This window comes from Lolium rigidum, chromosome 7 (assembly GCF_022539505.1).
Source record: "Lolium rigidum isolate FL_2022 chromosome 7, APGP_CSIRO_Lrig_0.1, whole genome shotgun sequence".
Classification (NCBI taxonomy): Eukaryota; Viridiplantae; Streptophyta; class Magnoliopsida; order Poales; family Poaceae; genus Lolium; species Lolium rigidum.
The window spans coordinates 361,974,182-361,986,519 of NC_061514.1; the positions used below are offsets into that span (position 1 = coordinate 361,974,182).

Below are 12,338 nucleotides of genomic sequence, written 5' to 3' on the forward strand. Positions count from 1 at the left end.
CGACTGTTGGAAAAAAAATTGTCCAACACTAGCTACTATGCACCGAATATGTGTAAGCTAACATGCTGTCAAACGCTCGTTTGGTAAGTATCGAATACTAGATGGACCTAGCGCGCCTTGTCGCGCCGTCCTCAGGTAACAACGTTTATCTTTTGTGGTGCGACTTTTCTTGCAACGGCACATATAGGTTTTCGTTGTTGGTTCGCATAGCTTTAGCCCTGGTGTTCGGTGGGCCTGGCGCATTTTGTAGGACGATGTATGGTGGATTGGTTCGGTGCATCGTTGCACGTGCGGGCAACATGTTGTTTGGTTGCGGGCTTTTGTTGGAGATGTACCCGTCGTGTGTATCTGCATCAGGTTGCGGGCGTTTGTTTGTTGGAGATGTACCTGTGGGGTGTGTACGCGTCCATGTCAGTTCTCTGCAAACTTGCGGTTGTTTGGATGTGTATGAGCCTCCTTAACGGTTCGACAGGGCTTACTGACGGTTACTGGGATGTGTGTAAGCGTTAGAAAAAATAGGCCTCCTTAACAGCCCGGCTGCATGCCACATTTGTGAATCCTAATAAAAAAGACCATGGTCCAGCATAGTGGGTCAAAACGAACTCAAATCAGCGTGATACCAGAAAACACAAAGCACTGGGTGGATCAGAGAGTGGTATAACAAAAAAAATCAAACATCAGCAACTAAGTTGAATTATTCTATTGACAATTTATATTCTGATAGAAATCCTCCAGCATGACAAGACAAAATGGGTATTCTCATTCACAAGAAATAAAACGCAGAACAGATAATTCACTCATAAGGCTTCTGATTTCAGAGTTGAGCAAATTTTAGGTACCGCACATTGTTGGCTAGCCCGAGACTTTGCCCATGCATCAATTGGAACCCGCAGAGGTGGTGGTGGTGTTGCAGAGGTGGCGGTGGTGTTGCAGGTTTGGCCTCTGAGCTCATTCTCTCTGTCGACAAACCTGCACAATAAAAATCTCAGATACAACATCTTAAAAAGCAATGGAAAGCCCTGTTGGTCAACAAAAAAAATATGGAAAAAACAGAAGGACAAGCAGTGATTGTATCTCAAGATATGGTGCCAATCTTTGCCGTATTTCCTAAACCTTCAACTACCTTGGCACAACAAGCTCTAGACCCTATCCTGAACTGACCAGCTTTCTTCGTCAACTGAATAGCTATCAAATGTACAGTTCACTTACTGTGCTTTGGATAGTATGACGATTCATTGATTTTAGAAGGTTCTTTTTTTACCTCGAATTTCAGAAGATTCTTAGCAGTGGCATCTTTCAATTAAACAAAGTGACCATGAAAAATAACCTTTTTCTCAAGTAGCGACATTTTCAACGACAATAAAAGGCAAAGTCAAAGCAGAATGTACAAGGTAAATGCACAAAAATATTACCACTCTGTGAAAATGTAAAGAAGTATGAACAAAGGAACTTGCTCAATGTATGCCATTGGTGAGGCATCACCAATCCGTATGCTAGTTCGTAACAATCTTGTACATCCACCAGCTCAATCTCTAAAACATGAAGAAATGAGGAGGTTCAGTTTGAATATTCTTCTCTGGTTCCAAATATATGCAATTCACTAATTCGTTTTCAGCCTTACAATTCTGTTTCTAAACATGCCATCCTACAGTTTCAAGGACACCTACAATGTATCTCTTCCTAAATACCCCTCGACCAATTAAATACTCAATTTTCTAAGTTCAAAGGTAAGACAAAGATAATAGAAAAACACAATGCAGGATTGAAACTTGATACTATTTTTAACCTGTCCATGGCTAGCTAATAAGGCATACTTGTAGCAGTAGGCCAGCTCTGTAAATATCTTACGGACACCATCATCTCCCCGAACAAAAGCAGAAGCAAATCTTGCCGCATCCAGTGTACCCTACATTATTTGTCAATTTGACATGAGGGTCTTAGCCTAGAGGTAAAAGTTGATTAAATCAATGTAAAATCTTGATCAGGAAACAAGACGACACAAGTTTCAGTAATTGTAGCCTCAAGATAAGATTTAACCAAACAAGTGCAAGATCTTGGTCAGATAACATGAGGCTTGAGGTCACAATGGAGAGAGATATATATAAATAATTCAACACCAGGAATTTATGTAGCACCAACACAAAAAAGATAATGAGGAGTCACACTGTATAGAACATCTATTTGGTCCTAAACAAAATAGTAGGCACTATGCTGAAAACTATATTCCTTTGATATTATACATTACAGAAATTAGAAAAAACATTCTCATTGGTCAGTTCTCTAATGAAAGACTTCCCAACATTTCATTCTGCCTGAAAAGAAGATGTAAACCTCACGAAGACATCTGTAAGTTATAAGGTATAGTTCTAAGTGAGCCTTGATTCTAAGAAGTAACTGCAACAGAGCCAATTAAGTGTATGTTCCTTCTGATTGGCTAGTTATAAACTGCGTGGATTTCACTATGTCATTGTTATAGACACAAAGCTACTAAAAACCATGTATTCTCCGGTGAGAAACTGTTGGGTCCTAGACTCCTAGGGGAATGCTGTTGTCTGATACTATATGAGAAAGAAATTCGAAGAACATTCCCAGTAGTCCGTTCTCTGATGAGAGACTTTTCATCATTTAATTCTGCTTGAAATATAACCCTAAGCTATATAAGGTCTAATTCTAAGAGAAACCTGTAAGTTGTAGCTGCAAAACGATTGAACGTCAGGACAATGGAGCTAATGTGCACTTGACTACATCATTGTTATAGACACACAGCTAGACATATTAATGGATGCTACAAAGCATGACATATTTTCAGGTGGAAACCCGTTGCACATTAGGGGAATGGTGTTGAGTTTACATCTTTGCCGAGCTGCACCTTCTGATCCGCCTTGTGCCGCACCTCCAGCGCCTGAAAAACAACCATCACACGGGTATTCAACTTTTGCGACTACAGACACACCAAAACCGATCTGACAAGCACCCACCACGAAGCGGTCGACAATCGTACCTTCGCGGCGGTGGATTCGACGTGAACCGACGTGAGGCACGCCACCAGAACGTGCGGTAGGCAACCAGCGCACGCGGAGAGAATATATATATGAAATCTCCTACTGTAAATGGTAAGCGTCAAATTAAGCAGCAGTTTGTTCGTAGTGACGCTATACACCTATAAATATTTCAGAGAACTACAATATGCCATCTAATCAACTGACCTAAATATAAAATTAAACCATCAGTAGAAGTACTTGGCAACAAACTATAACATTAGTCCTGGATGTTTTGTTGGCCAATCAAACTCAAATCACTTGTTTTTCTGTGACGTTCTTCCCTTAATGTAGAAGTTATGACCATCCTTCCATACTTACTCTTTAGCATTCGGTTCCTGTACAAAAAACAAAATCTGAACCGTGGTGGTCTGCAGCAATATTCTGAACCAACAGTGTTTGTTCAAGTGCATATGCTACTGAATATTTGCAAATAAAAGATACTAACAAAGAAAAACTAAATAATCGGTCATTAACATGTAAATAATGTTTGCAGGTTAAGAAGTCCTGTCAGTGATTAATTATAAGATGGTGACGGAGTGCTTGCTCACCTCACGCAGCGCGGACATCTCTAGATGGTAGTCGGTGGTGGAGCTCCTCGCCCTTGGCATGCAGGAGGAGAGGAGGCGGTGCAGCAGCTCGCAAGCGAAGTTGAGGAGGACCGCCTAATATCAGAAAAATGTCAAAAATGTAAAGGTTCTTTCATCTAAGAAGATATTGAGGTTGCTATAACCCATTAGCTCCCTTTGAAATGGTAATAATTTTTTCAACGGGCGCATAATAACCATTTCAGCACGAAGCTTCATCCTAAAGGTAATAGGTTCTTAGAGGTTTAGGTATATGACATCATAAAGCACATATATCATGACCTTTTCCTTCCATCCTCACCACCGTTGCATTAGTTATATGCCATTGTTTTGCGCTTCCAACTCACATGCGAAAGGACTTCTATGGAAGGAAAGGAAACTAAAACGAACATACAGTACCAATTGTGTAGTCAAATTATCTGATAGGGAGACCTCTAGTTCACAATAAACCATATTAAACTGGAGCTAGTACAGTTGACAAAGGATGAAAGATGTACCTTAATTCTTCGTCATCAGGATTAGGTTCTAAAAACAGAAGAACTGCCATCCTCTTTTTCAACTGTCCACAACCTTGACACAACACAAATTTCTCCACTGCATATGAATCGCTCTTAACCATGAACAACCTGAATTATCTCTAGGCATCACAATATAGGCTAAAACTGGATTGTTATTTTTTTTCGAACCACATGCAGGAGAACTGCATGTATGTATTAAGAGGGAAAAAAAAGGAAGAACAAGACCATAGTACAAGGACCGTCCAGGGAAGAACAACACAACCACTACCCAGAGAAAAAAAAAAGACAGTACACACTATGACCGAACATATTGGCGAGGGCAAACTTTAGTTTGACATGAAAAACAACATATTGGCGAGGACAAACTTTAGTTTGACATGAAAAACAACATATTGGCGAGGACAAACTTTAGTTTGACATGAAAAACAACATATTGGCGAGGACAAACTTGATCTTATTTGCACCAGAAAACTTACATTTAGTGTATGAAGGTAAAATTACAAATTAGGGTACAAACAACAATGAATACATGTTTTTCCTGTTGGAAATGTCTGTTTGCAACAACCTAACAAAAAAAGTGTTATACCCGAATAAATGCACGCCTGGAGCATGTCTGGATAGATAGGGCAAAAGCGCCCAGGGATTGCTTTGGGAGAGAATAACGATCTAATTTTGGAGATCGTACGGTTCATCCCCGAAGATGTATACGATCTAATTTTGGAGATCGTATGGTTCATCCTAGAAGATCAAATCAAGCTGTGTGATAGAGAAAGGTGGAGGGGGCCGAACGCACACCTTCTCGATCTTGGCAGGGTCGAGGTAGGAGACCTAACCCTACAACGGCTGACGACCCGTCCAGCGCCGTTGCAGCACGTCCTCATCCGGCGGGCGGCGGCGCGGCACACGGCGAGGGCCTCGGCCCCTCATGTAGCTATGGCGCCATCCGCTCCCTCGAGCGCGTCCCCGCATGCCCCATCGCAGAAGAGGGACAGTGGTTGGGGATTCGGGTAGAGGGGATGGTAGCGACCTGTGGGCTGTGCCTGTGCTACTGCCGTGCCCGTGTGCTGCACTGGTGCCTACCTATTTTATTTCCTTCTAACCGCCTCTAAAACGAAACCGACTTGAATCAACGCGCCGACTGACTCCCAAATAGACCAGACAATCGCTAAATTGCTTACGGTAGGGCCCGTGATAGCGACTAGCGGATAGCCTACAGACGCTCGCAACGGGCCGCCCTAGCTGGCGCTCGCGCGCCAGTATTAAATCGAGCGATCGGTTTCGGACAATCCAAATTGGGAATAAAACCGCGTTTCCCTTTCGTGGTAATTGTGGACCACACAGGTTACGTGCCTTAATTGATTTCCCTTCTTCCGTAATTCCCTTTCCGGTCGTGACACAAGTTGGGTTGTCGTACGTTGTTTTGCTTGCTGCACGTGGGCAATTCCCTTTACATGTTGACGTAGTAATATATTAACTATTCCCTTATTCTCTTTTTGGGCTAGTGAAATTTTAGGGTTAAAAAAGGGAGGGGAGCAAGCATAATCCACTTGCAAATGAAATGAACTACGACTTGCAACATGACAATTCCCTTCTTCCGCAATTCCCTTCTTGGTAACATAAGAACGTAGGTGTTGGTTAAGCTTCCATATACATGTTGATGAAGACTGAATGGGAGTGTTGGTAACATATGAACTTAGGTGTTGACGAAGAGTGCATGTGTGGGTTGATAATTATTGTTTCCCTTGTTCCCTTAAAAAACAAAAAGGACCACTCGCCTTTATTCACTTGTTCCCTTAAAAAACAAAAAGGACCACCTTTGTGTAGAGAAAAAAGAAAAAAAAGGAGGTAACAAAAGATTAGATGGGTTGGTAAAACATTGAGTCATCTATTGATGAAAGAGTGCATGGCAGGTTGTTAAGTAGGTTCCCTTGTTCCCTTAAAAAACCAGAAATGACCACCTTTGTCTACGTAAAAAGAAAACAAAGAAGATGGTAACAAGAGAGTAGATGGGTTGATAAAACATTGAGTCACCTATTGATGAAGAGTGCATGGGAGGGTTGATAAGTAGGTTCCCTTGTTCCATTAGGAAACAAAAAGGACTACCTTTGTCTACAGAAAAAGAAAAAAAAGAAGATGGTAAGAAGAGAGTAAATGGGTTGATAAAACATTGAGTCACCTGTCGATGAAGGGTGCATGGGAGGGTTGATAAGTAGGTTCCCTTGTTCCCTTAAAAAACAAAAAGGACCACCTTTGTCTACAAAAAAAGAAAAGAAAGAAGATGGTAACAAAAGAGTAGATGGGTTGGTAAAACATTGAGCCACCTATTGATGAAGAGTGCATGGGAGGGTTGATAAGTAGGTTCCCTTGTTCCCTTAATAACAGAAAGGACCACCTTTGTGTAGAGAAAAAAAAAGGAGGAAACAAGAGAGTAGATGGGTTGGTAAAACATTGAGCCACCTATTTGATGAAGAGTGCATGGGAGGGTTGATAAGTAGGTTCCCTTGTTCCATTAGGAAACAAAAAGGACCACCTTTGTCTACAGAAAAAGAAAAGAAAGAAGATGGTAACAAGAGACTAAATGGGTTGATAAAACATTGAGTCACCTGTCGATGAAGAGTGCATGGGAGGGTTGATAAGTAGGTTCCCTTGTTCTCTTAAAAAACAAAAAGGACCACCTTTGTCTACAAAAAAAGAAAAGAAAGAAGATGGTAACAAAAGAGTAGATGGGTTGGTAAAACATTGAGCCACCTATTGATGAAGAGTGCATGGGAGGGTTGATAAGTAGGTTCCCTTGTTCCCTTAAAAACAGAAAGGACCACCTTTGTCTACAAAAATAGAAAAGAAAGAAGATGGTAACAAGAGAGTAGATGGGTTGGTAAAACATTGAGTCACCTATTTGATGAAGAGTGCATGGGAGGGTTGATAAGTAGGTTCCCTTGTTCCCTTAAAAAACAAAAAGGACCACCTTTGTCTACATAAAAAAGAAAAGAAAGAAGATGGTAACAAGAGAGTAAATGGGTTGATAAAACATTGAGTCACCTGTCGATGAAGAGTGCATGGGAGGGTTGATAAGTAGGTTCCCTTGTTCTCTTAAAAAACAAAAAGGACCACCTTTGTCTACACAGAAAAGAGAAATAAAAAGAAGGAGGTAACAAGAGAGTAAATGGGTTGATAGAAACATTGAGTCACCTGTTGACGAATAGTGCATGAGATGGTTGATAATTATGTTCCCTTGTTCCCTTAAGAAACAAAAAGGACCACCTTTTGTCTACAGAAAAAGAAAGAAAAGAAGATGGTAACAAGAGAGTAGATGGGTTGATAAAACATTGAGTCACCTATTGATGAAGAGTGCATGGGAGGGTTGATAAGTATGTTCCCTTGTCCCCTTAAGAAACAAAAAGGACCACCTTTTGTCTACAGAAAAAGAAAGAAAAGAAGATGGTAACAAGAGAGTAGATGGGTTGGTAAGTATGTTCCCTTGTTCTCTTAAAAAACAAAAAGGACCACCTTTGTCTACAAAAATAGAAAAGAAAGAAGATGGTAACAAGAGAGTAGATGGGTTGGTAAAACATTGAGCCACCTATTTGATGAAGAGTGCATGGGAGGGTTGATAAGTAGGTTCCCTTGTTCCATTAGGAAACAAAAAGAACCACCTTTGTCTACAGAAAAAGAAAAGAAAGAAGATGGTAACAAGAGAGTAAATGGGTTGATAAAACATTGAGTCACCTGTCGATGAAGAGTGCATGGGAGGGTTGATAAATAGGTTCCCTTGTTCTCTTAAAAAACAAAAAGGACCACCTTTGTCTACAAAAAAAGAAAAGAAAGAAGATGGTAACAAAAGAGTAGATGGGTTGGTAAAACATTGAGCCACCTATTGATGAAGAGTGCATGGGAGGGTTGATAAGTAGGTTCCCTTGTTCCCTTAAAAACAGAAAGGACCACCTTTGTCTACAAAAATAGAAAAGAAAGAAGATGGTAACAAGAGAGTAGATGGGTTGGTAAAACATTGAGTCACCTATTTGATGAAGAGTGCATGGGAGGGTTGATAAGTAGGTTCCCTTGTTCCCTTAAAAAACAAAAAGGACCACCTTTGTCTACATAAAAAAGAAAAGAAAGAAGATGGTAACAAGAGAGTAAATGGGTTGATAAAACATTGAGTCACCTGTCGATGAAGAGTGCATGGGAGGGTTGATAAGTAGGTTCCCTTGTTCTCTTAAAAAACAAAAAGGACCACCTTTGTCTACACAGAAAAGAGAAATAAAAAGAAGGAGGTAACAAGAGAGTAAATGGGTTGATAGAAACATTGAGTCACCTGTTGACGAATAGTGCATGAGATGGTTGATAAGTATGTTCCCTTGTTCCCTTAAGAAACAAAAAGGACCACCTTTTGTCTACAGAAAAAGAAAGAAAAGAAGATGGTAACAAGAGAGTAGATGGGTTGATAAAACATTGAGTCACCTATTGATGAAGAGTGCATGGGAGGGTTGATAAGTATGTTCCCTTGTTCCCTTAAGAAACAAAAAGGACCACCTTTGTGTACAGAAAAAAGAAAAGAAAGAAGATGGTAACAAGAGAGTAGATGGGTTGGTAAAACATTGAGTCACCTATTTGATGAAGAATGCATGGGAGGGTTGATAGTAGGTTCCCTTGTTCCCTTAAAAAACAAAAAGGACCACCTTTGTCTACAAAAAAAGAAAAGAAAGAAGATGGTAACAAAAGAGTAGATGGGTTGGTAAAACATTGAGCCACCTATTGATGAAGAGTGCATGGGATGGTTGATAAGTAGGTTCCCTTGTTCCCTTAAAAAAACAAAAAGGACCACCTTTGTCTACAGAAAAAGAAAAGAAAGAAGATGGTAACAAGAGAGTAAATGGGTTGATAAAACATTGAGTCACCTGTCGATGAAGAGTGCATGGGAGGGTTGATAAGTAGGTTCCCTTGTCCCCTTAAAAAACAAAAAGGACCACCTTTGTCTACAGAAAAAAGAAAAGAAAGAAGATTGTAACAAAAGAATAGATGGGTTGGTAAAACATTGAGCCACCTGTTGATGAAGAGTGCATGGGAGGGTTCATAAGTAGGTTCCCTTGTTCCCTAAGTAAACAAAAAGGACCACCTTTGTCTACAGAAAAAAGAAAGAAAGAAGTAGGTAACAAAAGAGTAGATGGGTTGATAAAACATTGAGCCACGTATTGATGAAAGAGTGCATGGGAGTGTTGATAAGTAGGTTCCCTTGTTCCCTTAAAAACAAGAAGGACCACCTTTGTCTACAGAAAAAGAAAGAAATAAGATGGTAACAAGAGAATAGATGGGTTGAAAAAACATTGATTAACCTGTTGATGAAGAGTGCATGGGAGGGTTGATAAGTAGGTTCCCTTGTTCCCTTAATAACAGAAAGGACCACCTTTGTGTAGAGAAAAAAAAAGGAGGAAACAAGAGAGTAGATGGGTTGGTAAAACATTGAGCCACCTATTTGATGAAGAGTGCATGGGAGGGTTGATAAGTAGGTTCCCTTGTTCCCTTAAAAAACAAAAAGGACCACCTTTGTCTACACAGAAAAGAGAAATAAAAAAGAAGGAGGTAACAAGAGAGTAAATGGGTTGATAAAAACATTGAGTCACCTGTTGACGAATAGTGCATGAGATGGTTGATAAGTATGTTCCCTTGTTCCCTTAAGAAACAAAAAGGACCACCTTTTGTCTACAGAAAAAGAAAGAAAAGAAGATGGTAACAAGAGACTAGATGGGTTGGTAAAACATTGAGCCACCTATTTGATGAAGAGTGCATGGGAGGGTTGATAAGTAGGTTCCCTTGTTCCCTTAAAAAAACAAAAAAGACAACCTTTGTCTACACAGAAAAGAGAAATAAAAAAGAAGATGGTAACAAGAGAGTAGATGGGTTGGTAAAAACATTGAGTCACTTGTTGGTGAAGAGTGCATGGGAGGGTTGATAAGTAGGTTCCCTTGTTGCCTTAAAAAAACAAAAAGGACCACCTTTGTGTACAGAAAAAAGAAAAAAAAAGGAGGTAACAAAAGAGTAGATGGGTTGGTAAAACATTGAGCCACCTATTGATGAAGAGTGCATGGGATGGTTCATAAGTAGGTTCCCCTTGTACCCATAAGAAACCAAAAAGGACCACCTTTGTCTACAGAAAAAAGAAAGAAAAGAAGATGGTAACAAGAGAGTAGATGGGTTGGTAAAAACATTGAGTCACCTGTTGATGAATAGTGCATGAGATGGTTGATAATTAGGTTCCCTTGTTCCCTTAAAAAACCAAAAAGGACCATCTTTGTCTACAGAAAAAAAGAAAGAAAAGAAGATGGTAACAAGAGAGTAGATCGGTTGATAAAACATTGAGCCACCTATTGATGAAGAGTGCATGTGAGGGTTGATAAAGTAGATTCCCTTGTTTTCTTAAAAAACAAAAAGGACCACCTTTTTCTACAGAAAAAGAAAGAAAAAAGATGGTACAAGAGAGTAGATGGGTTGATAAAACATTGAGCCACCTGTTGATGAAGAGTGCATGGGAGGTTGATAAGTAAGTTCCCTTGTTTCCTTAAAAACAAAAAGGACCACCTTTTGTCTACAGAAAAAAAAAAGAAAAAAGATGTAACAAGAGAGTAGATGGGTTGATAAAACATTCAGCCACCTGTTGATGAAGAGTGCATGGGAGGTTGATAAGTATGTTCCCTTGTTCCCTTAAAAAACAAAAAGGACAACCTTTGTCTACACAAAAAAGAAAGAAAAGAAGATGGTAACAAGAGAGTAGATCGGTTGATAAAAACATTGAGCCACCCCTGTTGATGAAGAGTACATGGGAGGGTTGATAAGTAGGTTCCCTTGTTGCCTTAAAAAACAAAAAGGACCACCTTTGTGTAGAGAAAAAAGAAAAAAAAAGGAGGTAACAAAAGAGTAGATGGGTTGGTAAAACATTGAGTCATCTATTGATGAAAGAGTGCATGGCAGGTTGATAAGTAGGTTCCCTTGTTCCCTTAAAAAACCAGAAATGACCACCTTTGTCTACAGAAAAAGAAAACAAAGAAGATGGTAACAAGAGAGTAGATGGGTTGATAAAACATTGAGTCACCTATTGATGAAGAGTGCATGTGAGGGTTGATAAGTATGTTCCCTTGTTCCCTTAAAAAACAAAAAGGACAACCTTTGTCTACACAAAAAAGAGAAATAGAAAAAAGGAGGTAACAAAAGATGACATGGGTTGGTAAAAAATTGAGTCAACTCTTAATGAAGAGTGCATGGGAGGGTTGATTACTAGGTTCCCCTTATTCACGTAAGAAACAAAAAAAGAAACCAAAAAGTTCATATATAAGGAAAAAAATAGATGCGGCTAAAAAAAATGGAAATGGGTTGGCAACACATGACTCATGTGTTGATAATTATTGTTTCCCTTGGTCCCTTAAAAAAAAAGGACCACCTTTTGTCTACAAACAAAAATAAGAAGAGAAAAATAAAAAGAAGGAGGTAACAAAAAAGTAGATGGGTTGGTAAAAAACATTAAGTCAATTGTTGATAAAAAAGTACATGTGAGGGTTGGTACATATTTGTTGATCATGTTTTCGTGATGAAGAGTAACATCTCAGATACATACATAAAAACACAGTATGAACACGGTATTATTTCGTTTAAGATTTGTAGAGACAGGCTTTGCATTTGTAACAAAGGATCACACACCAAACATAGTAGCCCTTATTCAGCTACACACTTACACACTTGAATTTTTGACGTACAGACAGCAAAATTCCTTGAAGATTTTTTCAGGTGCAAAACACACACTTTGCATTTAGACAAAGTAGTTCAACCCATTTTACAAAAGCCTAGTATGAACATACACACTTCACGGAGCATAGAACACGCGTGTGTCGGCGGGGGCATCATCACTCCAATCTATCTTCGGCTTCTTGTCCTCTGGCCAATTATCCCACTGGCCCGCAAGATAATGAGGAGGGCTTGTTTCATAATAAGTGGGCCATTTCCAGGACGCTGCACTCCAATATTCATGCCCATCAGTCATGCGAATTTGTGTCCACCCTTCATCCCCACTTGGTCGCTTCGTGCCAACCAAAACTTTGGAGATGCTCGATGAAGAAGCCTACGGTACGCTTGGTTGAGCTGGGTTGCAATGCTTTGCATTTGGTGTTGCTTGCGGAGGTGTCAGTGCGGTTGTCCATAGTTGCGAGGCA

General features: G+C 39.8%; 1 long non-coding RNA gene across 6 annotated transcripts; it reads right to left on the reverse strand.

Moving 5' to 3' along the window:
* Positions 1–641: 641 nt before the first annotated feature.
* On the reverse strand, positions 642–5,024 carry LOC124677162. Of its 6 annotated transcripts, none has more exons than XR_006993958.1 (7): positions 4,123–5,014; positions 3,590–3,703; positions 3,207–3,376; positions 3,002–3,104; positions 1,787–2,902; positions 1,413–1,532; positions 642–969 (listed from the first exon to the last, which is right to left on the reverse strand). It is a non-coding gene; the product is annotated as an uncharacterized LOC124677162 (long non-coding RNA). The 6 variants fall into 6 exon arrangements; XR_006993960.1 differs by having other exon boundaries at positions 1,787–1,906; positions 2,852–2,902; positions 3,590–5,014; XR_006993963.1 differs by having other exon boundaries at positions 1,787–1,942; positions 2,852–2,902; positions 3,590–5,014.
* Positions 5,025–12,338: the final 7,314 nt, after the last annotated feature.